This window comes from Sus scrofa, chromosome 1 (genome assembly GCF_054392235.1).
Source record: "Sus scrofa isolate SSC_HxYL_T2T_F1_AM1 chromosome 1, Sscrofa_HxYL_maternal_Yorkshire_Landrace_v2.0, whole genome shotgun sequence".
Taxonomy (NCBI): Eukaryota; Metazoa; Chordata; class Mammalia; order Artiodactyla; family Suidae; genus Sus; species Sus scrofa.
The window spans coordinates 152,226,312-152,251,421 of NC_139383.1; the positions used below are offsets into that span (position 1 = coordinate 152,226,312).

Genomic DNA, 25,110 nt, shown 5'->3' on the forward strand with positions numbered 1-25,110 from the left:
GGCACCGGGGTCCCCGGGGCCCCGGGGCTGCCCTCGAGGAGGCCAGCCCCAAGGCTCCTCTCCCCATGGCCCTCCGGGGCCACCGGAGGCCTGCCTGCCCCCACCTGCGCCCCAGGGCTGCACGCACCCAAGGGAGCCAAGGCAACGGGACCCTCCCCCGACGGCCCCTGTGGGAGCCACGTGCCGGACCTCAGTTTGCGATGAGGAGACGGTAGTGAGTTCTCACTCATTTTGTTCAGATTTTCCAAGGAATGCGTTTGTGGGTGTCATCATCGATCCGAGCACGGGCACACCCGCGGGACGGCCACCGCCACAGCCCCCACCGCCGGGACGGCCAGCCAGCTCCCTCCTGGCCGCGGCCCGCAGGCTCCCGAGCCCAACCGCGGGCAAGCAGGTCAGCTCCACCCCCGGGAGCAGAGGGTGCGGGTCCGGGCACCACACACCGCCCCCCGGGGGCTACCTTGGCGCAGGCCACTGCCGCTTACCATCGCCTACCAGGTGGCCATCGATCCCGCCACCGGCCGCACGCCAACACGCCTCCCACCGGCAGGAGGGACTGGCCTTCCCGGGGTCGCTCCCGACAGGCTCCGGCTTCCGCTCCCCGCGCTGGCCTCCGTCTCTCCGCCGCAGCAGCTGGGTGAGGGCGACAACGGACACGCGCAAGCACGCCTCAGCAAGGGGCCAGGCTGCCCAAGGCACAGGGGCCGGGCCCCCCACCGCCCAGGGCCTGTGGGCAGCCTGGCTGCCACCTGTCCCTGGCCTCCCCCCTCTCACTGGGTGCCAGCAGCCAAAGGGCCACACGAGTGGCCAGCACTGCCCCTTCGCTGGAGCGCCACAGCGCGACGCGGGCTGCCGCCGCCTCGCCACACCCTTCCCCCAGGAACCGCGCCTCCCTCAGGCTCCCTAAGGCCCTGCCCACCCGCACCCCTCCCAGCTTCAGAAGAGTCCACCCCAACCCCGAGTCCGATTCCGCCCCCAGGCCCACCCTGGGGCTCTCCCTCTCACCCCGATGGGAAAACACCCTCGCTCCGGCCACCGACACTGCCTGCCCACGCAGGGAGAGACACACGCGGCCCAGAGTGCTCTGCAGGAGCCTCACCTCAGGACCGCTGACGTGCCCCTGGGGGCAACGTCTCCGCCCCGAGAGCGGCTCCGCGGGCCCTGGACCCGGGGCGCCCATGGGCACACCTGCACTCCACCCCTGCTATCCCCAGCACGCTCTCAGGACCCCGGGCAAAACACAGACCCTTCTGCTGGACCCTCCGGGACCCCAAGGGCCCTGGAGCCTGTGCGAGACCCCGCAGGGCCGCACCTCGCCCTGACCGCCAATGGCCAGGGGCGTCCCCTGCCGCCAGGCTGTGGGCTCGGGTCGCTCGCCCTTCACCCTCCAGGCCCGCCACACCAGGCCCCCTGGCGCGCGGGACCTGGGTCCCTCAGGCAGGTCTCCCCGGGGCACTCTGGGGACACCGGAGGCCTGCCTGCCCCAAACCCCGCCCCACGGCTGCCGCCTGTCCACCGGACACAACGCAACCCGCACAGACCGCCTGCCGCCGGGCGCCCGGAGCCTGCCACCAGTTGGGCGCTCGGGCCCCACGCAAGGCACACGCCACAGCCCCGCCGCCAGCACCGGAAGGCCCGCCGGGCCCCATGGGACCCTCTCCTTTGCGTGCCACACCCATGCACACCCAGGCCTCCCTAACTCCAGCACCAGCATCTCCACGGGAGACGCACCAGACCCTGGGCCCAGCGGGACCCTCGCACCGAAACTCACGCCCCTTCCGCCGCCACCTGCCCCCTTTCCTCCACAGCAGACTCCCTCCTTGCCACCAGCTCCCGCCCGGCACCAGCTCGGCTGGGCTCCAGTCCGCAGGCGTGGCTAGCTCTGCTGGGTATCAACCTCACACTGCCTCCCACTGCGCAACTCCCTGTCCTCCCTCCCCGGGAACACGGCCTCAGCCAGGGCAGGGGCGCCGCACGGCCTCAATGCCCAGCCCCGTGTGTGGACACCTTAGCGGCCCCGGGAGCTGGCCGCGGGCTCACACTTCTATGCCCCGCCGGCACCCATGACCGGCCAGGGCACAGGCACCCAGCTCCCATTCACGTGCCCGGGACCCCTCCGTCCTGCCTTCCACGCGCCGCCCAAATCTCTGAGGATATCCCACATCATAGCCCAGGCCGCCCTGAAGGCACTGCCGCCCCGGGCACCCAACACTCCCCCTCACGGTGCTCTGCGCACACTGGCCCAGGACCTCTGGCCCTCCTGCACTTCTCTCGACCCCAGTCCGCGGCCGACTCGGCACCGCCCAGGGCCACCTGGCGCCCACCGCCTCCACGTCTCTGGGAAATGCCGCAGGGGCTCCAGGGTTCTCGATGACCACCAAGGACTCTGCGAGGGAAAGGCACTGGCAGCCCCGCCGACCCCGTGAAGGCCCAGGCCAAGGCGTCCGACCCCGCCCAAACGGCCATCTCGGCAAGGCCCCCCGGCCGGCCTCCTCTCTCCCCACCAGAACCTGGGTCGGCAGTCCCGCCGAGGCCAAGGCCCCCGCTGCTCACCCGCAACCTACAGACACCCTCTGCGCCCGACACCGCGGGCAGGACCCCGCGGAGGCCTCAAGGAGGCAGCCGCAGGCCTGAGAGCCCAGCGGCGCTCACACACACCGCAGGCAGCCCACCCCACACTGGGCCTGCCACTCCCAAGGCTTTGCCGCCGGGCACCGGGGTCCCCGGGGCCCCGGGGCTGCCCTCGAGGAGGCCAGCCCCAAGGCTCCTCTCCCCATGGCCCTCCGGGGCCACCGGAGGCCTGCCTGCCCCCACCTGCGCCCCAGGGCTGCACGCACCCAAGGGAGCCAAGGCAACGGGACCCTCCCCCGACGGCCCCTGTGGGAGCCACGTGCCGGACCTCAGTTTGCGATGAGGAGACGGTAGTGAGTTCTCACTCATTTTGTTCAGATTTTCCAAGGAATGCGTTTGTGGGTGTCATCATCGATCCGAGCACGGGCACACCCGCGGGACGGCCACCGCCACAGCCCCCACCGCCGGGACGGCCAGCCAGCTCCCTCCTGGCCGCGGCCCGCAGGCTCCCGAGCCCAACCGCGGGCAAGCAGGTCAGCTCCACCCCCGGGAGCAGAGGGTGCGGGTCCGGGCGCCACACACCGCCCCCCGGGGGCTACCTTGGCGCAGGCCACTGCCGCTTACCATCGCCTACCAGGTGGCCATCGATCCCGCCACCGGCCGCACGCCAACACGCCTCCCACCGGCAGGAGGGACTGGCCTTCCCGGGGTCGCTCCCGACAGGCTCCGGCTTCCGCTCCCCGCGCTGGCCTCCGTCTCTCCGCCGCAGCAGCTGGGTGAGGGCGACAACGGACACGCGCAAGCACGCCTCAGCAAGGGGCCAGGCTGCCCAAGGCACAGGGGCCGGGCCCCCCACCGCCCAGGGCCTATGGGCAGCCTGGCTGCCACCTGTCCCTGGCCTCCCCCCTCTCACTGGGTGCCAGCAGCCAAAGGGCCACACGAGTGGCCAGCACTGCCCCTTCGCTGGGGCGCCACAGCGCGACGCGGGCTGCCGCCGCCTCGCCACACCCTTCCCCCAGGAACCGCGCCTCCCTCAGGCTCCCTAAGGCCCTGCCCACCCGCACCCCTCCCAGCTTCAGAAGAGTCCACCCCAACCCCGAGTCCGATTCCGCCCCCAGGCCCACCCTGGGGCTCTCCCTCTCACCCCGATGGGAAAACACCCTCGCTCCGGCCACCGACACTGCCTGCCCACGCAGGGAGAGACACACGCGGCCCAGAGTGCTCTGCAGGAGCCTCACCTCAGGACCGCTGACGTGCCCCTGGGGGCAAGGTCTCCGCCCCGAGAGCGGCTCCGCGGGCCCTGGACCCGGGGCGCCCATGGGCACACCTGCACTCCACCCCTGCTATCCCCAGCACGCTCTCAGGACCCCGGGCAAAACACAGACCCTTCTGCTGGACCCTCCGGGACCCCAAGGGCCCTGGAGCCTGTGCGAGACCCCGCAGGGCCGCACCTCGCCCTGACCGCCAATGGCCAGGGGCGTCCCCTGCCGCCAGGCTGTGGGCTCGGGTCGCTCGCCCTTCACCCTCCAGGCCCGCCACACCAGGCCCCCTGGCGCGCGGGACCTGGGTCCCTCAGGCAGGTCTCCCCGGGGCACTCTGGGGACACCGGAGGCCTGCCTGCCCCAAACCCCGCCCCACGGCTGCCGCCTGTCCACCGGACACAACGCAACCCGCACAGACCGCCTGCCGCCGGGCGCCCGGAGCCTGCCACCAGTTGGGCGCTCGGGCCCCACGCAAGGCACACGCCACAGCCCCGCCGCCAGCACCGGAAGGCCCGCCGGGCCCCATGGGACCCTCTCCTTTGCGTGCCACACCCATGCACACCCAGGCCTCCCTAACTCCAGCACCAGCATCTCCACGGGAGACGCACCAGACCCTGGGCCCAGCGGGACCCTCGCACCGAAACTCACGCCCCTTCCGCCGCCACCTGCCCCCTTTCCTCCACAGCAGACTCCCTCCTTGCCACCAGCTCCCGCCCGGCACCAGCTCGGCTGGGCTCCAGTCCGCAGGCGTGGCTAGCTCTGCTGGGTATCAACCTCACACTGCCTCCCACTGCGCAACTCCCTGTCCTCCCTCCCCGGGAACACGGCCTCAGCCAGGGCAGGGGCGCCGCACGGCCTCAATGCCCAGCCCCGTGTGTGGACACCTTAGCGGCCCCGGGAGCTGGCCGCGGGCTCACACTTCTATGCCCCGCCGGCACCCATGACCGGCCAGGGCACAGGCACCCAGCTCCCATTCACGTGCCCGGGACCCCTCCGTCCTGCCTTCCACGCGCCGCCCAAATCTCTGAGGATATCCCACATCATAGCCCAGGCCGCCCTGAAGGCACTGCCGCCCCGGGCACCCAACACTCCCCCTCACGGTGCTCTGCGCACACTGGCCCAGGACCTCTGGCCCTCCTGCACTTCTCTCGACCCCAGTCCGCGGCCGACTCGGCACCGCCCAGGGCCACCTGGCGCCCCACCGCCTCCACCTCTCTGGGAAATGCCGCAGAGGCTCCAGGGTTCTCGATGACCACCAAGGACTCTGCGAGGGAAAGGCACTGGCAGCCCCGCCGACCCCGTGAAGGCCCAGGCCAAGGCGTCCGACCCCGCCCAAACGGCCATCTCGGCAAGGCCCCCCGGCCGGCCTCCTCTCTCCCCACCAGAACCTGGGTCGGCAGTCCCGCCGAGGCCAAGGCCCCCGCTGCTCACCCGCAACCTACAGACACCCTCTGCGCCCGACACCGCGGGCAGGACCCCGCGGAGGCCTCAAGGAGGCAGCCGCAGGCCTCAGAGCCCAGCGGCGCTCACACACACCGCAGGCAGCCCACCCCACACTGGGCCTGCCACTCCCAAGGCTTTGCCGCCGGGCACCGGGGCGCCGGGGCCCCGGGGCTGACCGCGAGGAGGCCAGCCCCAAGGCTCCTCTCCCCATGGCCCTCCGGGGCCACCGGAGGCCTGCCTGCCCCCACCTGCGCCCCAGGGCTGCACGCACCCAAGGGAGCCAAGGCAACAGGACCCTCCCCGGACGGCCCCTGTGGGAGCCACGTGCCGGACCTCAGTTTGCGATGAGGAGAGGGTAGTGAGTTCTCACTCATTTTGTTCAGATTTTCCAAGGAATGCGTTTGTGGGTGTCATCATCGATCCGAGCACGGGCACACCCGCGGGACGGCCACCGCCACAGCCCCCACCGCCGGGACGGCCAGCCAGCTCCCACCTGGCCGGGGCCCGCAGGCTCCCGAGCCCAACCGCGGGCAAGCAGGTCAGCTCCACCCCCGGGAGCAGAGGGTGCGGGTCCGGGCGCCACACACCGCCCCCCGGGGGCTACCTTGGCGCAGGCCACTGCCGCTTACCATCGCCTACCAGGTGGCCATCGATCCCGCCACCGGCCGCACGCCAACACGCCTCCCACCGGCAGGAGGGACTGGCCTTCGCGGGGTCGCTCCCGACAGGCTCCGGCTTCCGCTCCCCGCGCTGGCCTCCGTCTCTCCGCCGCAGCAGCTGGGTGAGGGCGACAACGGACACGCGCAAGCACGCCTCAGCAAGGGGCCAGGCTGCCCAAGGCACAGGGGCCGGGCCCCCCACCGCCCAGGGCCTGTGGGCAGCCTGGCTGCCACCTGTCCCTGGCCTCCCCCCTCTCACTGGGTGCCAGCAGCCAAAGGGCCACACGAGTGGCCAGCACTGCCCCTTCGCTGGGGCGCCACAGCGCGACACGTGCTGCCGCCGCCTCGCCACACCCTTCCCCCAGGAACCGCGCCTCCCTCAGGCTCCCTAAGGCCCTGCCCACCCGCACCCCTCCCAGCTTCAGAAGAGTCCACCCCAACCCCGAGTCCGATTCCGCCCCCAGGCCCACCCTGGGGCTCTCCCTCTCACCCCGATGGGAAAACACCCTCGCTCCGGCCACCGACACTGCCTGCCCACGCAGGGAGAGACACACGCGGCCCAGAGTGCTCTGCAGGAGCCTCACCTCAGGACCGCTGACGTGCCCCTGGGGGCAAGGTCTCCGCCCCGAGAGCGGCTCCGCGGGCCCTGGACCCGGGGCGCCCATGGGCACACCTGCACTCCACCCCTGCTATCCCCAGCACGCTCTCAGGACCCCGGGCAAAACACAGACCCTTCTGCTGGACCCTCCGGGACCCCAAGGGCCCTGGAGCCTGTGCGAGACCCCGCAGGGCCGCACCTCGCCCTGACCGCCAATGGCCAGGGGCGTCCCCTGCCGCCAGGCTGTGGGCTCGGGTCGCTCGCCCTTCACCCTCCAGGCCCGCCACACCAGGCCCCCTGGCGCGCGGGACCTGGGTCCCTCAGGCAGGTCTCCCCGGGGCACTCTGGGGACACCGGAGGCCTGCCTGCCCCAAACCCCGCCCCACGGCTGCCGCCTGTCCACCGGACACAACGCAACCCGCACAGACCGCCTGCCGCCGGGCGCCCGGAGCCTGCCACCAGTTGGGCGCTCGGGCCCCACGCAAGGCACACGCCACAGCCCCGCCGCCAGCACCGGAAGGCCCGCCGGGCCCCATGGGACCCTCTCCTTTGCGTGCCACACCCATGCACACCCAGGCCTCCCTAACTCCAGCACCAGCATCTCCACGGGAGACGCACCAGACCCTGGGCCCAGCGGGACCCTCGCACCGAAACTCACGCCCCTTCCGCCGCCACCTGCCCCCTTTCCTCCACAGCAGACTCCCTCCTTGCCACCAGCTCCCGCCCGGCACCAGCTCGGCTGGGCTCCAGTCCGCAGGCGTGGCTAGCTCTGCTGGGTATCAACCTCACACTGCCTCCCACTGCGCAACTCCCTGTCCTCCCTCCCCGGGAACACGGCCTCAGCCAGGGCAGGGGCGCCGCACGGCCTCAATGCCCAGCCCCGTGTGTGGACACCTTAGCGGCCCCGGGAGCTGGCCGCGGGCTCACACTTCTATGCCCCGCCGGCACCCATGACCGGCCAGGGCACAGGCACCCAGCTCCCATTCACGTGCCCGGGACCCCTCCGTCCTGCCTTCCACGCGCCGCCCAAATCTCTGAGGATATCCCACATCATAGCCCAGGCCGCCCTGAAGGCACTGCCGCCCCGGGCACCCAACACTCCCCCTCACGGTGCTCTGCGCACACTGGCCCAGGACCTCTGGCCCTCCTGCACTTCTCTCGACCCCAGTCCGCGGCCGACTCGGCACCGCCCAGGGCCACCTGGCGCCCCACCGCCTCCACCTCTCTGGGAAATGCCGCAGAGGCTCCAGGGTTCTCGATGACCACCAAGGACTCTGCGAGGGAAAGGCACTGGCAGCCCCGCCGACCCCGTGAAGGCCCAGGCCAAGGCGTCCGACCCCGCCCAAACGGCCATCTCGGCAAGGCCCCCCGGCCGGCCTCCTCTCTCCCCACCAGAACCTGGGTCGGCAGTCCCGCCGAGGCCAAGGCCCCCGCTGCTCACCCGCAACCTACAGACACCCTCTGCGCCCAACACCGCGGGCAGGACCCCGCGGAGGCCTCAAGGAGGCAGCCGCAGGCCTCAGAGCCCAGCGGCGCTCACACACACCGCAGGCAGCCCACCCCACACTGGGCCTGCCACTCCCAAGGCTTTCCCGCCGGGCACCGGGGCGCCGGGGCCCCGGGGCTGACCGCGAGGAGGCCAGCCCCAAGGCTCCTCTCCCCATGGCCCTCCGGGGCCACCGGAGGCCTGCCTGCCCCCACCTGCGCCCCAGGGCTGCACGCACCCAAGGGAGCCAAGGCAACAGGACCCTCCCCGGACGGCCCCTGTGGGAGCCACGTGCCGGACCTCAGTTTGCGATGAGGAGAGGGTAGTGAGTTCTCACTCATTTTGTTCAGATTTTCCAAGGAATGCGTTTGTGGGTGTCATCATCGATCCGAGCACGGGCACACCCGCGGGACGGCCACCGCCACAGCCCCCACCGCCGGGACGGCCAGCCAGCTCCCACCTGGCCGGGGCCCGCAGGCTCCCGAGCCCAACCGCGGGCAAGCAGGTCAGCTCCACCCCCGGGAGCAGAGGGTGCGGGTCCGGGCGCCACACACCGCCCCCCGGGGGCTACCTTGGCGCAGGCCACTGCCGCTTACCATCGCCTACCAGGTGGCCATCGATCCCGCCACCGGCCGCACGCCAACACGCCTCCCACCGGCAGGAGGGACTGGCCTTCGCGGGGTCGCTCCCGACAGGCTCCGGCTTCCGCTCCCCGCGCTGGCCTCCGTCTCTCCGCCGCAGCAGCTGGGTGAGGGCGACAACGGACACGCGCAAGCACGCCTCAGCAAGGGGCCAGGCTGCCCAAGGCACAGGGGCCGGGCCCCCCACCGCCCAGGGCCTGTGGGCAGCCTGGCTGCCACCTGTCCCTGGCCTCCCCCCTCTCACTGGGTGCCAGCAGCCAAAGGGCCACACGAGTGGCCAGCACTGCCCCTTCGCTGGGGCGCCACAGCGCGACACGTGCTGCCGCCGCCTCGCCACACCCTTCCCCCAGGAACCGCGCCTCCCTCAGGCTCCCTAAGGCCCTGCCCACCCGCACCCCTCCCAGCTTCAGAAGAGTCCACCCCAACCCCGAGTCCGATTCCGCCCCCAGGCCCACCCTGGGGCTCTCCCTCTCACCCCGATGGGAAAACACCCTCGCTCCGGCCACCGACACTGCCTGCCCACGCAGGGAGAGACACACGCGGCCCAGAGTGCTCTGCAGGAGCCTCACCTCAGGACCGCTGACGTGCCCCTGGGGGCAAGGTCTCCGCCCCGAGAGCGGCTCCGCGGGCCCTGGACCCGGGGCGCCCATGGGCACACCTGCACTCCACCCCTGCTATCCCCAGCACGCTCTCAGGACCCCGGGCAAAACACAGACCCTTCTGCTGGACCCTCCGGGACCCCAAGGGCCCTGGAGCCTGTGCGAGACCCCGCAGGGCCGCACCTCGCCCTGACCGCCAATGGCCAGGGGCGTCCCCTGCCGCCAGGCTGTGGGCTCGGGTCGCTCGCCCTTCACCCTCCAGGCCCGCCACACCAGGCCCCCTGGCGCGCGGGACCTGGGTCCCTCAGGCAGGTCTCCCCGGGGCACTCTGGGGACACCGGAGGCCTGCCTGCCCCAAACCCCGCCCCACGGCTGCCGCCTGTCCACCGGACACAACGCAACCCGCACAGACCGCCTGCCGCCGGGCGCCCGGAGCCTGCCACCAGTTGGGCGCTCGGGCCCCACGCAAGGCACACGCCACAGCCCCGCCGCCAGCACCGGAAGGCCCGCCGGGCCCCATGGCACCCTCTCCTTTGCGTGGCACACCCATGCACACCCAGGCCTCCCTAACTCCAGCACCAGCATCTCCACGGGAGACGCACCAGACCCTGGGCCCAGCGGGACCCTCGCACCGAAACTCACGCCCCTTCCGCCGCCACCTGCCCCCTTTCCTCCACAGCAGACTCCCTCCTTGCCACCAGCTCCCGCCCGGCACCAGCTCGGCTGGGCTCCAGTCCGCAGGCGTGGCTAGCTCTGCTGGGTATCAACCTCACACTGCCTCCCACTGCGCAACTCCCTGTCCTCCCTCCCCGGGAACACGGCCTCAGCCAGGGCAGGGGCGCCGCACGGCCTCAATGCCCAGCCCCGTGTGTGGACACCTTAGCGGCCCCGGGAGCTGGCCGCGGGCTCACACTTCTATGCCCCGCCGGCACCCATGACCGGCCAGGGCACAGGCACCCAGCTCCCATTCACGTGCCCGGGACCCCTCCGTCCTGCCTTCCACGCGCCGCCCAAATCTCTGAGGATATCCCACATCATAGCCCAGGCCGCCCTGAAGGCACTGCCGCCCCGGGCACCCAACACTCCCCCTCACGGTGCTCTGCGCACACTGGCCCAGGACCTCTGGCCCTCCTGCACTTCTCTCGACCCCAGTCCGCGGCCGACTCGGCACCGCCCAGGGCCACCTGGCGCCCCACCGCCTCCACCTCTCTGGGAAATGCCGCAGGGGCTCCAGGGTTCTCGATGATCACCAAGGACTCTGCGAGGGAAAGGCACTGGCAGCCCCGCCGACCCCGTGAAGGCCCAGGCCAAGGCGTCCGACCCCGCCCAAACGGCCATCTCGGCAAGGCCCCCCGGCCAGCCTCCTCTCTCCCCACCAGAACCTGGGTCGGCAATCCCGCCGAGGCCAAGGCCCCCGCTGCTCACCCGCAACCTACAGACACCCTCTGCGCCCGACACTGCGGGCAGGACCCCGCGGAGGCCTCAAGGAGGCAGCCGCAGGCCTGAGAGCCCAGCGGCGCTCACACACACCGCAGGCAGCCCACCCCACACTGGGCCTGCCACTCCCAAGGCTTTCCCGCCGGGCACCGGGGCCCCGGGGCCACCGGAGGCCTGCCTGCCCCCACCTGCGCCCCAGGGCTGCACGCACCCAAGGACGCCAAGGCAACGGGACCCTCCCCCGACGGCCCCTGTGGGAGCCACGTGCCGGACCTCAGTTTGCGATGAGGAGACGGTAGAGAGTTCTCACTCATTTTGTTCAGATTTTCCAAGGAATGCGTTTGTGGGTGTCATCATCGATCCGAGCACGGGCACACCCGCGGGACGGCCACCGCCACAGCCCCCACCGCCGGGACGGCCAGCCAGCTCCCTCCTGGCCGCGGCCCGCAGGCTCCCGAGCCCAACCGCGGGCAAGCAGGTCAGCTCCACCCCCGGGAGCAGAGGGTGCGGGTCCGGGCGCCACACACCGCCCCCCGGGGGCTACCTTGGCGCAGGCCACTGCCGCTTACCATCGCCTACCAGGTGGCCATCGATCCCGCCACCGGCCGCACACCAACACGCCTCCCTCCGGCAGGAGGGACTGGCCTTCCCGGGGTCGCTCCCGACAGGCTCCGGCTTCCGCTCCCCGCGCTGGCCTCCGTCTCTCCGCCGCAGCAGCTGGGTGAGGGCGACAACGGACACGCGCAAGCACGCCTCAGCAAGGCGCCAGGCTGCCCAAGGCACAGGGGCCGTGCCCCCCACCGCCCAGGGCCTGTGGGCAGCCTGGCTGCCACCTGTCCCTGGCCTCCCCCCTCTCACTGGGTGCCAGCAGCCAAAGGGCCACACGAGTGGCCAGCACTGCCCCTTCGCTGGAGCGCCACAGCGCGACGCGGGCTGCCGCCGCCTCGCCACACCCTTCCCCCAGGAACCGCGCCTCCCTCAGGCTCCCTAAGGCCCTGCCCACCCGCACCCCTCCCAGCTTCAGAAGAGTCCACCCCAACCCCGAGTCCGATTCCGCCCCCAGGCCCACCCTGGGGCTCTCCCTCTCACCCCGATGGGAAAACACCCTCGCTCCGGCCACCGACACTGCCTGCCCACGCAGGGAGAGACACACGCGGCCCAGAGTGCTCTGCAGGAGCCTCACCTCAGGACCGCTGACGTGCCCCTGGGGGCAACGTCTCCGCCCCGAGAGCGGCTCCGCGGGCCCTGGACCCGGGGCGCCCATGGGCACACCTGCACTCCACCCCTGCTATCCCCAGCACGCTCTCAGAACCCCGGGCAAAACACAGACCCTTCTGCTGGACCCTCCGGGACCCCAAGGGCCCTGGAGCCTGTGCGAGACCCCGCAGGGCCGCACCTCGCCCTGACCGCCAATGGCCAGGGGCGTCCCCTGCCGCCAGGCTGTGGGCTCGGGTCGCTCGCCCTTCACCCTCCAGGCCCGCCACACCAGGCCCCCTGGCGCGCGGGACCTGGGTCCCTCAGGCAGGTCTCCCCGGGGCACTCTGGGGACACCGGAGGCCTGCCTGCCCCAAACCCCGCCCCACGGCTGCCGCCTGTCCACCGGACACAACGCAACCCGCACAGACCGCCTGCCGCCGGGCGCCCGGAGCCTGCCACCAGTTGGGCGCTCGGGCCCCACGCAAGGCACACGCCACAGCCCCGCCGCCAGCACCGGAAGGCCCGCCGGGCCCCATGGGACCCTCTCCTTTGCGTGCCACACCCATGCACACCCAGGCCTCCCTAACTCCAGCACCAGCATCTCCACGGGAGACGCACTAGACCCTGGGCCCAGCGGGACCCTCGCACCGAAACTCACGCCCTCACGCCCCTTCCGCCGCCACCTGCCCCCTTTCCTCCACAGCAGACTCCCTCCTTGCCACCAGCTCCCGCCCGGCACCAGCTCGGCTGGGCTCCAGTCCGCAGGCGTGGCTAGCTCTGCTGGGTATCAACCTCACACTGCCTCCCACTGCGCAACTCCCTGTCCTCCCTCCCCGGGAACACGGCCTCAGCCAGGGCAGGGGCGCCGCACGGCCTCAATGCCCAGCCCTGTGTGTGGACACCTTAGCGGCCCCGGGAGCTGGCCGCGGGCTCACACTTCTCTGCCCCGCCGGCACCCATGACCGGCCAGGGCACAGGCACCCAGCTCCCATTCACGTGCCCGGGACCCCTCCGTCCTGCCTTCCACGCGCCGCCCAAATCTCTGAGGATATCCCACATCATAGCCCAGGCCGCCCTGAAGGCACTGCCGCCCCGGGCACCCAACACTCCCCCTCACGGTGCTCTGCGCACACTGGCCCAGGACCTCTGGCCCTCCTGCACTTCTCTCGACCCCAGTCCGCGGCCGACTCGGCACCGCCCAGGGCCACCTGGCGCCCCACCGCCTCCACCTCTCTGGGAAATGCCGCAGGGGCTCCAGGGTTCTCGATGACCACCAAGGACTCTGCGAGGGAAAGGCACTGGCAGCCCCGCCGACCCCGTGAAGGCCCAGGCCAAGGCGTCCGACCCCGCCCAAACGGCCATCTCGGCAAGGCCCCCCGGCCGGCCTCCTCTCTCCCCACCAGAACCTGGGTCGGCAGTCCCGCCGAGGCCAAGGCCCCCGCTGCTCACCCGCAACCTACAGACACCCTCTGCGCCCAACACCGCGGGCAGGACCCCGCGGAGGCCTCAAGGAGGCAGCCGCAGGCCTCAGAGCCCAGCGGCGCTCACACACACCGCAGGCAGCCCACCCCACACTGGGCCTGCCACTCCCAAGGCTTTGCCGCCCGGCACCGGGGGCCCCGGGGCCCCGGGGCTGCCCTCGAGGAGGCCAGCCCCAAGGCTCCTCTCCCCATGGCCCTCCGGGGCCACCGGAGGCCTGCCTGCCCCCACCTGCGCCCCAGGGCTGCACGCACCCAAGGGAGCCAAGGCAACAGGACCCTCCCCGGACGGCCCCTGTGGGAGCCACGTGCCGGACCTCAGTTTGCGATGAGGAGACGGTAGAGAGTTCTCACTCATTTTGTTCAGATTTTCCAAGGAATGCGTTTGTGGGTGTCATCATCGATCCGAGCACGGGCACACCCGCGGGACGGCCACCGCCACAGCCCCCACCGCCGGGACGGCCAGCCAGCTCCCACCTGGCCGGGGCCCGCAGGCTCCCGAGCCCAACCGCGGGCAAGCAGGTCAGCTCCACCCCCGGGAGCAGAGGGTGCGGGTCCGGGCGCCACACACCGCCCCCCGGGGGCTACCTTGGCGCAGGCCACTGCCGCTTACCATCGCCTACCAGGTGGCCATCGATCCCGCCACCGGCCGCACGCCAACACGCCTCCCACCGGCAGGAGGGACTGGCCTTCGCGGGGTCGCTCCCGACAGGCTCCGGCTTCCGCTCCCCGCGCTGGCCTCCGTCTCTCCGCCGCAGCAGCTGGGTGAGGGCGACAACGGACACGCGCAAGCACGCCTCAGCAAGGGGCCAGGCTGCCCAAGGCACAGGGGCCGGGCCCCCCACCGCCCAGGGCCTGTGGGCAGCCTGGCTGCCACCTGTCCCTGGCCTCCCCCCTCTCACTGGGTGCCAGCAGCCAAAGGGCCACACGAGTGGCCAGCACTGCCCCTTCGCTGGGGCGCCACAGCGCGACACGTGCTGCCGCCGCCTCGCCACACCCTTCCCCCAGGAACCGCGCCTCCCTCAGGCTCCCTAAGGCCCTGCCCACCCGCACCCCTCCCAGCTTCAGAAGAGTCCACCCCAACCCCGAGTCCGATTCCGCCCCCAGGCCCACCCTGGGGCTCTCCCTCTCACCCCGATGGGAAAACACCCTCGCTCCGGCCACCGACACTGCCTGCCCACGCAGGGAGAGACACACGCGGCCCAGAGTGCTCTGCAGGAGCCTCACCTCAGGACCGCTGACGTGCCCCTGGGGGCAAGGTCTCCGCCCCGAGAGCGGCTCCGCGGGCCCTGGACCCGGGGCGCCCATGGGCACACCTGCACTCCACCCCTGCTATCCCCAGCACGCTCTCAGGACCCCGGGCAAAACACAGACCCTTCTGCTGGACCCTCCGGGACCCCAAGGGCCCTGGAGCCTGTGCGAGACCCCGCAGGGCCGCACCTCGCCCTGACCGCCAATGGCCAGGGGCGTCCCCTGCCGCCAGGCTGTGGGCTCGGGTCGCTCGCCCTTCACCCTCCAGGCCCGCCACACCAGGCCCCCTGGCGCGCGGGACCTGGGTCCCTCAGGCAGGTCTCCCCGGGGCACTCTGGGGACACCGGAGGCCTGCCTGCCCCAAACCCCGCCCCACGGCTGCCGCCTGTCCACCGGACACAACGCAACCCGCACAGACCGCCTGCCGCCGGGCGCCCGGAGCCTGCCACCAGTTGGGCGCTCGGGCCCCACGCAAGGCACACGCCACAGCCCCGCCGCCAGCACCGGAAGGCCCGCCGGGCCCCATGGGACCCTCTCCTTTGCGTGCCACACCCATGCACACCCAGGCCTCCCTAACTCCAGCACCAGCATCTCCACGGGAGACGCACTAGACCCTGCGCCCAGCGGGACCCTCGCACCGAAACTCACGCCCTCACGCCCCTTCCGCCGCCACCTGCCCCCTTTCCTCCACAGCAGACTCCCTCCTTGCCACCAGCTCCCGCCCGGCACCAGCTCGGCTGGGCTCCAGTCCGCAGGCGTGGCTAGCTCTGCTGGGTATCAACCTCACACTGCCTCCCACTGCGCAACTCCCTGTCCTCCCTCCCCGGGAACACGGCCTCAGCCAGGGCAGGGGCGCCGCACGGCCTCAATGCCCAGCCCCGTGTGTGGACACCTTAGCGGCCCCGGGAGCTGGCCGCGGGCTCACACTTCTATGCCCCGCCGGCACCCATGACCGGCCAGGGCACAGGCACCCAGCTCCCATTCACGTGCCCGGGACCCCTCCGTCCTGCCTTCCACGCGCCGCCCAAATCTCTGAGGATATCCCACATCATAGCCCAGGCCGCCCTGAAGGCACTGCCGCCCCGGGCACCCAACACTCCCCCTCACGGTGCTCTGCGCACACTGGCCCAGGACCTCTGGCCCTCCTGCACTTCTCTCGACCCCAGTCCGCGGCCGACTCGGCACCGCCCAGGGCCACCTGGCACCCCACCGCCTCCACGTCTCTGGGAAATGCCGCAGGGGCTCCAGGGTTCTCGATGACCAACAAGGACTCTGCGAGGGAAAGGCACTGGCAGCCCCGCCGACCCCGTGAAGGCCCAGGCCAAGGCGTCCGACCCCACCCAAACGGCCATCTCGGCAAGGCCCCCCGGCCTGCCTCCTCTCTCCCCACCAGAACCTGGGTCGGCAGTCCCGCCGAGGCCAAGGCCCCCGCTGCTCACCCGCAACCTACAGACACCCTCTGCGCCCGACACCGCGGGCAGGACCCCGCGGAGGCCTCAAGGAGGCAGCCGCAGGCCTGAGAGCCCAGCGGCGCTCACACACACCGCAGGCAGCCCACCCCACACTGGGCCTGCCACTCCCAAGGCTTTCCCGCCGGGCACCGGGGCGCCGGGGCCCCGGGGCTGACCGCGAGGAGGCCAGCCCCAAGGCTCCTCTCCCCATGGCCCTCCGGGGCCACCGGAGGCCTGCCTGCCCCCACCTGCGCCCCAGGGCTGCACGCACCCAAGGGAGCCAAGGCAACAGGACCCTCCCCGGACGGCCCCTGTGGGAGCCACGTGCCGGACCTCAGTTTGCGATGAGGAGACGGTAGTGAGTTCTCACTCATTTTGTTCAGATTTTCCAAGGAATGCGTTTGTGGGTGTCATCATCGATCCGAGCACGGGCACACCCGCGGGACGGCCACCGCCACAGCCCCCACCGCCGGGACGGCCAGCCAGCTCCCACCTGGCCGGGGCCCGCAGGCTCCCGAGCCCAACCGCGGGCAAGCAGGTCAGCTCCACCCCCGGGAGCAGAGGGTGCGGGTCCGGGCGCCACACACCGCCCCCCGGGGGCTACCTTGGCGCAGGCCACTGCCGCTTACCATCGCCTACCAGGTGGCCATCGATCCCGCCACCGGCCGCACGCCAACACGCCTCCCACCGGCAGGAGGGACTGGCCTTCGCGGGGTCGCTCCCGACAGGCTCCGGCTTCCGCTCCCCGCGCTGGCCTCCGTCTCTCCGCCGCAGCAGCTGGGTGAGGGCGACAACGGACACGCGCAAGCACGCCTCAGCAAGGGGCCAGGCTGCCCAAGGCACAGGGGCCGTGCCCCCCACCGCCCAGGGCCTGTGGGCAGCCTGGCTGCCACCTGTCCCTGGCCTCCCCCCTCTCACTGGGTGCCAGCAGCCAAAGGGCCACACGAGTGGCCAGCACTGCCCCTTCGCTGGGGCGCCACAGCGCGACACGTGCTGCCGCCGCCTCGCCACACCCTTCCCCCAGGAACCGTGCCTCCCTCAGGCTCCCTAAGGCCCTGCCCACCCGCACCCCTCCCAGCTTCAGAAGAGTCCACCCCAACCCCGAGTCCGATTCCGCCCCCAGGCCCACCCTGGGGCTCTCCCTCTCACCCCGATGGGAAAACACCCTCGCTCCGGCCACCGACACTGCCTGCCCACGCAGGGAGAGACACACGCGGCCCAGAGTGCTCTGCAGGAGCCTCACCTCAGGACCGCTGACGTGCCCCTGGGGGCAAGGTCTCCGCCCCGAGAGCGGCTCCGCGGGCCCTGGACCCGGGGCGCCCATGGGCACACCTGCACTCCACCCCTGCTATCCCCAGCACGCTCTCAGGACCCCGGGCAAAACACAGACCCTTCTGCTGGACCCTCCGGGACCCCAAGGGCCCTGGAGCCTGTGCGAGACCCCGCAGGGCCGCACCTCGCCCTGACCGCCAATGGCCAGGGGCGTCCCCTGCCGCCAGGCTGTGGGCTCGGGTCGCTCGCCCTTCACCCTCCAGGCCCGCCACACCAGGCCCCCTGGCGCGCGGGACCTGGGTCCCTCAGGCAGGTCTCCCCGGGGCACTCTGGGGACACCGGAGGCCTGCCTGCCCCAAACCCCGCCCCACGGCTGCCGCCTGTCCACCGGACACAACGCAACCCGCACAGACCGCCTGCCGCCGGGCGCCCGGAGCCTGCCACCAGTTGGGCGCTCGGGCCCCACGCAAGGCACACGCCACAGCCCCGCCGCCAGCACCGGAAGGCCCGCCGGGCCCCATGGGACCCTCTCCTTTGCGTGCCACACCCATGCACACCCAGGCCTCCCTAACTCCAGCACCAGCATCTCCACGGGAGACGCACTAGACCCTGCGCCCAGCGGGACCCTCGCACCGAAACTCACGCCCTCACGCCCCTTCCGCCGCCACCTGCCCCCTTTCCTCCACAGCAGACTCCCTCCTTGCCACCAGCTCCCGCCCGGCACCAGCTCGGCTGGGCTCCAGTCCGCAGGCGTGGCTAGCTCTGCTGGGTATCAACCTCACACTGCCTCCCACTGCGCAACTCCCTGTCCTCCCTCCCCGGGAACACGGCCTCAGCCAGGGCAGGGGCGCCGCACGGCCTCAATGCCCAGCCCCGTGTGTGGACACCTTAGCGGCCCCGGGAGCTGGCCGCGGGCTCACACTTCTATGCCCCGCCGGCACCCATGACCGGCCAGGGCACAGGCACCCAGCTCCCATTCACGTGCCCGGGACCCCTCCGTCCTGCCTTCCACGCGCCGCCCAAATCTCTGAGGATATCCCACATCATAGCCCAGGCCGCCCTGAAGGCACTGCCGCCCCGGGCACCCAACACTCCCCCTCACGGTGCTCTGCGCACACTGGCCCAGGACCTCTGGCCCTCCTGCACTTCTCTCGACCCCAGTCCGCGGCCGACTCGGCACCGCCCAGGGCCACCTGGCGCCCCACCGCCTCCACGTCTCTGGGAAATGCCGCAGGGGCTCCAGGGTTCTCGATGATCACCAAGGACTCTGCGAGGGAAAGGCACTGGCAGCCCCGCCGACCCCGTGAAGGCCCAGGCCAAGGCGTCCGACCCCGCCCAAACGGCCATCTCGGCAAGGCCCCCCGGCCAGCCTCCTCTCTCCCCACCAGAACCTGGGTCGGCAATCCCGCCGAGGCCAAGGCCCCCGCTGCTCACCCGCAACCTACAGACACCCTCTGCGCCCGACACTGCGGGCAGGACCCCGCGGAGGCCTCAAGGAGGCAGCCGCAGGCCTGAGAGCCCAGCGGCGCTCACACACACCGCAGGCAGCCCACCCCACACTGGGCCTGCCACTCCCAAGGCTTTCCCGCCGGGCACCGGGGCCCCGGGGCCACCGGAGGCCTGCCTGCCCCCACCTGCGCCCCAGGGCTGCACGCACCCAAGGGAGCCAAGGCAACGGGACCCTCCCCCGACGGCCCCTGTGGGAGCCACGTGCCGGACCTCAGTTTGCGATGAGGAGACGGTAGTGAGTTCTCACTCATTTTGTTCAGATTTTCCAAGGAATGCGTTTGTGGGTGTCATCATCGATCCGAGCACGGGCACACCCGCGGGACGGCCACCGCCACAGCCCCCACCGCCGGGACGGCCAGCCAGCTCCCTCCTGGCCGCGGCCCGCAGGCTCCCGAGCCCAACCGCGGGCAAGCAGGTCAGCTCCACCCCCGGGAGCAGAGGGTGCGGGTCCGGGCGCCACACACCGCCCCCCGGGGGCTACCTTGGCGCAGGCCACTGCCGCTTACCATCGCCTACCAGGTGGCCATCGATCCCGCCACCGGCCGCACGCCAACACGCCTCCCTCCGGCAGGAGGGACTGGCCTTCCCGGGGTCGCTCCCGACAGGCTCCGGCTTCCGCTCCCCGCGCTGGCCTCCGTCTCTCCGCCGCAGCAGCTGGGTGAGGGCGACAACGGACACGCGCAAGCACGCCTCAGCAAGGCGCCAGGCTGCCCAAGGCACAGGGGCCGTGCCCCCCACCGCCCAGGGCCTGTGGGCAGCCTGGCTGCCACCTGTCCCTGGCCTCCCCCCTCTCACTGGGTGCCAGCAGCCAAAGGGCCACACGAGTGGCCAGCACTGCCCCTTCGCTGGAGCGCCACAGCGCGACGCGGGCTGCCGCCGCCTCGCCACACCCTTCCCCCAGGAACCGCGCCTCCCTCAGGCTCCCTAAGGCCCTGCCCACCCGCACCCCTCCCAGCTTCAGAAGAGTCCACCCCAACCCCGAGTCCGATTCCGCCCCCAGGCCCACCCTGGGGCTCTCCCTCTCACCCCGATGGGAAAACACCCTCGCTCCGGCCACCGACACTGCCTGCCCACGCAGGGAGAGACACACGCGGCCCAGAGTGCTCTGCAGGAGCCTCACCTCAGGACCGCTGACGTGCCCCTGGGGGCAAGGTCTCCGCCCCGAGAGCGGCTCCGCGGGCCCTGGACCCGGGGCGCCCATGGGCACACCTGCACTCCACCCCTGCTATCCCCAGCACGCTCTCAGGACCCCGGGCAAAACACAGACCCTTCTGCTGGACCCTCCGGGACCCCAAGGGCCCTGGAGCCTGTGCGAGACCCCGCAGGGCCGCACCTCGCCCTGACCGCCAATGGCCAGGGGCGTCCCCTGCCGCCAGGCTGTGGGCTCGGGTCGCTCGCCCTTCACCCTCCAGGCCCGCCACACCAGGCCCCCTGGCGCGCGGGACCTGGGTCCCTCAGGCAGGTCTCCCCGGGGCACTCTGGGGACACCGGAGGCCTGCCTGCCCCAAACCCCGCCCCACGGCTGCCGCCTGTCCACCGGACACAACGCAACCCGCACAGACCGCCTGCCGCCGGGCGCCCGGAGCCTGCCACCAGTTGGGCGCTCGGGCCCCACGCAAGGCACACGCCACAGCCCCGCCGCCAGCACCGGAAGGCCCGCCGGGCCCCATGGGACCCTCTCCTTTGCGTGCCACACCCATGCACACCCAGGCCTCCCTAACTCCAGCACCAGCATCTCCACGGGAGACGCACTAGACCCTGCGCCCAGCGGGACCCTCGCACCGAAACTCACGCCCTCACGCCCCTTCCGCCGCCACCTGCCCCCTTTCCTCCACAGCAGACTCCCTCCTTGCCACCAGCTCCCGCCCGGCACCAGCTCGGCTGGGCTCCAGTCCGCAGGCGTGGCTAGCTCTGCTGGGTATCAACCTCACACTGCCTCCCACTGCGCAACTCCCTGTCCTCCCTCCCCGGGAACACGGCCTCAGCCAGGGCAGGGGCGCCGCACGGCCTCAATGCCCAGCCCTGTGTGTGGACACCTTAGCGGCCCCGGGAGCTGGCCGCGGGCTCACACTTCTATGCCCCGCCGGCACCCATGACCGGCCAGGGCACAGGCACCCAGCTCCCATTCACGTGCCCGGGACCCCTCCGTCCTGCCTTCCACGCGCCGCCCAAATCTCTGAGGATATCCCACATCATAGCCCAGGCCGCCCTGAAGGCACTGCCGCCCCGGGCACCCAACACTCCCCCTCACGGTGCTCTGCGCACACTGGCCCAGGACCTCTGGCCCTCCTGCACTTCTCTCGACCCCAGTCCGCGGCCGACTCGGCACCGCCCAGGGCCACCTGGCGCCCCACCGCCTCCACCTCTCTGGGAAATGCCGCAGGGGCTCCAGGGTTCTCGATGACCACCAAGGACTCTGCGAGGGACAGGCACTGGCAGCCCCGCCGACCCCGTGAAGGCCCAGGCCAAGGCGTCCGACCCCGCCCAAACGGCCATCTCGGCAAGGCCCCCCGGCCGGCCTCCTCTCTCCCCACCAGAACCTGGGTCGGCAGTCCCGCCGAGGCCAAGGCCCCCGCTGCTCACCCGCAACCTACAGACACCCTCTGCGCCCAACACCGCGGGCAGGACCCCGCGGAGGCCTCAAGGAGGCAGCCGCAGGCCTCAGAGCCCAGCGGCGCTCACACACACCGCAGGCAGCCCACCCCACACTGGGCCTGCCACTCCCAAGGCTTTCCCGCCGGGCACCGGGGGCCCCGGGGCCCCGGGGCTGCCCTCGAGGAGGCCAGCCCCAAGGCTCCTCTCCCCATGGCCCTCCGGGGCCACCGGAGGCCTGCCTGCCCCCACCTGCGCCCCAGGGCTGCACGCACCCAAGGGAGCCAAGGCAACGGGACCCTCCCCGGACGGCCCCTGTGGGAGCCACGTGCCGGACCTCAGTTTGCGATGAGGAGACGGTAGAGAGTTCTCACTCATTTTGTTCAGATTTTCCAAGGAATGCGTTTGTGGGTGTCATCATCGATCCGAGCACGGGCACACCCGCGGGACGGCCACCGCCACAGCCCCCACCGCCGGGACGGCCAGCCAGCTCCCACCTGGCCGGGGCCCGCAGGCTCCCGAGCCCAACCGCGGGCAAGCAGGTCAGCTCCACCCCCGGGAGCAGAGGGTGCGGGTCCGGGCGCCACACACCGCCCCCCGGGGGCTACCTTGGCGCAGGCCACTGCCGCTTACCATCGCCTACCAGGTGGCCATCGATCCCGCCACCGGCCGCACGCCAACACGCCTCCCACCGGCAGGAGGGACTGGCCTTCGCGGGGTCGCTCCCGACAGGCTCCGGCTTCCGCTCCCCGCGCTGGCCTCCGTCTCTCCGCCGCAGCAGCTGGGTGAGGGCGACAACGGACACGCGCAAGCACGCCTCAGCAAGGGGCCAGGCTGCCCAAGGCACAGGGGCCGGGCCCCCCACCGCCCAGGGCCTATGGGCAGCCTGGCTGCCACCTGTCCCTGGCCTCCCCCCTCTCACTGGGTGCCAGCAGCCAAAGGGCCACACGAGTGGCCAGCACTGCCCCTTCGCTGGGGCGCCACAGGGCGACGCGGGCTGCCGCCGCCTCGCCACACCCTTCCCCCAGGAACCGCGCCTCCCTCAGGCTCCCTAAGGCCCTGCCCACCCGCACCCCTCCCAGCTTCAGAAGAGTCCACCCCAACCCCGAGTCCGATTCCGCCCCCAGGCCCACCCTGGGGCTCTCCCTCTCACCCCGATGGGAAAACACCCTCGCTCCGGCCACCGACACTGCCTGCCCACGCAGGGAGAGACACACGCGGCCCAGAGTGCTCTGCAGGAGCCTCACCTCAGGACCGCTGACGTGCCCCTGGGGGCAAGGTCTCCGCCCCGAGAGCGGCTCCGCGGGCCCTGGACCCGGGGCGCCCATGGGCACACCTGCACTCCACCCCTGCTATCCCCAGCACGCTCTCAGGACCCCGGGCAAAACACAGACCCTTCTGCTGGACCCTCCGGGACCCCAAGGGCCCTGGAGCCTGTGCGAGACCCCGCAGGGCCGCACCTCGCCCTGACCGCCAATGGCCAGGGGCGTCCCCTGCCGCCAGGCTGTGGGCTCGGGTCGCTCGCCCTTCACCCTCCAGGCCCGCCACACCAGGCCCCCTGGCGCGCGGGACCTGGGTCCCTCAGGCAGGTCTCCCCGGGGCACTCTGGGGACACCGGAGGCCTGCCTGCCCCAAACCCCGCCCCACGGCTGCCGCCTGTCCACCGGACACAACGCAACCCGCACAGACCGCCTGCCGCCGGGCGCCCGGAGCCTGCCACCAGTTGGGCGCTCGGGCCCCACGCAAGGCACACGCCACAGCCCCGCCGCCAGCACCGGAAGGCCCGCCGGGCCCCATGGGACCCTCTCCTTTGCGTGGCACACCCATGCACACCCAGGCCTCCCTAACTCCAGCACCAGCATCTCCACGGGAGACGCACTAGACCCTGCGCCCAGCGGGACCCTCGCACCGAAACTCACGCCCTCACGCCCCTTCCGCCGCCACCTGCCCCCTTTCCTCCACAGCAGACTCCCTCCTTGCCACCAGCTCCCGCCCGGCACCAGCTCGGCTGGGCTCCAGTCCGCAGGCGTGGCTAGCTCTGCTGGGTATCAACCTCACACTGCCTCCCACTGCGCAACTCCCTGTCCTCCCTCCCCGGGAACACGGCCTCAGCCAGGGCAGGGGCGCCGCACGGCCTCAATGCCCAGCCCCGTGTGTGGACACCTTAGCGGACCCGGGAGCTGGCCGCGGGCTCACACTTCTATGCCCCGCCGGCACCCATGACCGGCCAGGGCACAGGCACCCAGCTCCCATTCACGTGCCCGGGACCCCTCCGTCCTGCCTTCCACGCGCCGCCCAAATCTCTGAGGATATCCCACATCATAGCCCAGGCCGCCCTGAAGGCACTGCCGCCCCGGGCACCCAACACTCCCCCTCACGGTGCTCTGCGCACACTGGCCCAGGACCTCTGGCCCTCCTGCACTTCTCTCGACCCCAGTCCGCGGCCGACTCGGCACCGCCCAGGGCCACCTGGCACCCCACCGCCTCCACGTCTCTGGGAAATGCCGCAGGGGCTCCAGGGTTCTCGATGACCACCAAGGACTCTGCGAGGGAAAGGCACTGGCAGCCCCGCCGACCCCGTGAAGGCCCAGGCCAAGGCGTCCGACCCCGCCCAAACGGCCATCTCGGCAAGGCCCCCCGGCCGGCCTCCTCTCTCCCCACCAGAACCTGGGTCGGCAGTCCCGCCGAGGCCAAGGCCCCCGCTGCTCACCCGCAACCTACAGACACCCTCTGCGCCCGACACCGCGGGCAGGACCCCGCGGAGGCCTCAAGGAGGCAGCCGCAGGCCTGAGAGCCCAGCGGCGCTCACACACACCGCAGGCAGCCCACCCCACACTGGGCCTGCCACTCCCAAGGCTTTCCCGCCGGGCACCGGGGCGCCGGGGCCCCGGGGCTGACCGCGAGGAGGCCAGCCCCAAGGCTCCTCTCCCCATGGCCCTCCGGGGCCACCGGAGGCCTGCCTGCCCCCACCTGCGCCCCAGGGCTGCACGCACCCAAGGGAGCCAAGGCAACAGGACCCTCCCCCGACGTCCCCTGTGGGAGCCACGTGCCGGACCTCAGTTTGCGATGAGGAGACGGTAGTGAGTTCTCACTCATTTTGTTCAGATTTTCCAAGGAATGCGTTTGTGGGTGTCATCATCGATCCGAGCACGGGCACACCCGCGGGACGGCCACCGCCACAGCCCCCACCGCCGGGCCGGCCAGCCAGCTCCCTCCTGGCCGCGGCCCGCAGGCTCCCGAGCCCAACCGCGGGCAAGCAGGTCAGCTCCACCCCCGGGAGCAGAGGGTGCGGGTCCGGGCGCCACACACCGCCCCCCGGGGGCTACCTTGGCGCAGGCCACTGCCGCTTACCATCGCCTACCAGGTGGCCATCGATCCCGCCACCGGCCGCACGCCAACACGCCTCCCTCCGGCAGGAGGGACTGGCCTTCCCGGGGTCGCTCCCGACAGGCTCCGGCTTCCGCTCCCCGCGCTGGCCTCCGTCTCTCCGCCGCAGCAGCTGGGTGAGGGCGACAACGGACACGCGCAAGCACGCCTCAGCAAGGGGCCAGGCTGCCCAAGGCACAGGGGCCGGGCCCCCCACCGCCCAGGGCCTGTGGGCAGCCTGGCTGCCACCTGTCCCTGGCCTCCCCCCTCTCACTGGGTGCCAGCAGCCAAAGGGCCA

The 25,110-nt window shown here is 72.1% G+C and overlaps 10 non-coding genes across 10 annotated transcripts; all 10 read right to left on the reverse strand.

Moving 5' to 3' along the window:
- Positions 1–185: 185 nt before the first annotated feature.
- LOC146406750 (small nucleolar RNA SNORD116) lies at positions 186–279 on the reverse strand. Its single transcript, XR_014834175.1, has one exon. It is a non-coding gene; the product is annotated as a small nucleolar RNA SNORD116 (small nucleolar RNA).
- Positions 280–2,895: 2,616 nt separating this feature from the next.
- LOC146406751 (small nucleolar RNA SNORD116) lies at positions 2,896–2,989 on the reverse strand. The gene has a single exon (XR_014834177.1). It is a non-coding gene; the product is annotated as a small nucleolar RNA SNORD116 (small nucleolar RNA).
- A 2,616-nt stretch (positions 2,990–5,605) lies between these two features.
- Positions 5,606–5,699, reverse strand: LOC146406752 (small nucleolar RNA SNORD116). Its single transcript, XR_014834479.1, has one exon. It is a non-coding gene; the product is annotated as a small nucleolar RNA SNORD116 (small nucleolar RNA).
- A 2,616-nt stretch (positions 5,700–8,315) lies between these two features.
- LOC146406753 (small nucleolar RNA SNORD116) lies at positions 8,316–8,409 on the reverse strand. Its single transcript, XR_014834480.1, has one exon. It is a non-coding gene; the product is annotated as a small nucleolar RNA SNORD116 (small nucleolar RNA).
- Positions 8,410–10,965: 2,556 nt separating this feature from the next.
- Positions 10,966–11,059, reverse strand: LOC146406754 (small nucleolar RNA SNORD116). The gene has a single exon (XR_014833414.1). It is a non-coding gene; the product is annotated as a small nucleolar RNA SNORD116 (small nucleolar RNA).
- Positions 11,060–13,684: 2,625 nt separating this feature from the next.
- On the reverse strand, positions 13,685–13,778 carry LOC146406755 (small nucleolar RNA SNORD116). The gene has a single exon (XR_014833416.1). It is a non-coding gene; the product is annotated as a small nucleolar RNA SNORD116 (small nucleolar RNA).
- Positions 13,779–16,402: 2,624 nt separating this feature from the next.
- On the reverse strand, positions 16,403–16,496 carry LOC146406756 (small nucleolar RNA SNORD116). The gene has a single exon (XR_014834188.1). It is a non-coding gene; the product is annotated as a small nucleolar RNA SNORD116 (small nucleolar RNA).
- Positions 16,497–19,060: 2,564 nt separating this feature from the next.
- Positions 19,061–19,154, reverse strand: LOC146406757 (small nucleolar RNA SNORD116). The gene has a single exon (XR_014834193.1). It is a non-coding gene; the product is annotated as a small nucleolar RNA SNORD116 (small nucleolar RNA).
- A 2,625-nt stretch (positions 19,155–21,779) lies between these two features.
- On the reverse strand, positions 21,780–21,873 carry LOC146406758 (small nucleolar RNA SNORD116). The gene has a single exon (XR_014833425.1). It is a non-coding gene; the product is annotated as a small nucleolar RNA SNORD116 (small nucleolar RNA).
- Positions 21,874–24,497: 2,624 nt separating this feature from the next.
- LOC146406759 (small nucleolar RNA SNORD116) lies at positions 24,498–24,591 on the reverse strand. Its single transcript, XR_014834199.1, has one exon. It is a non-coding gene; the product is annotated as a small nucleolar RNA SNORD116 (small nucleolar RNA).
- Between the last annotated feature and the right edge of the window lie 519 nt (positions 24,592–25,110).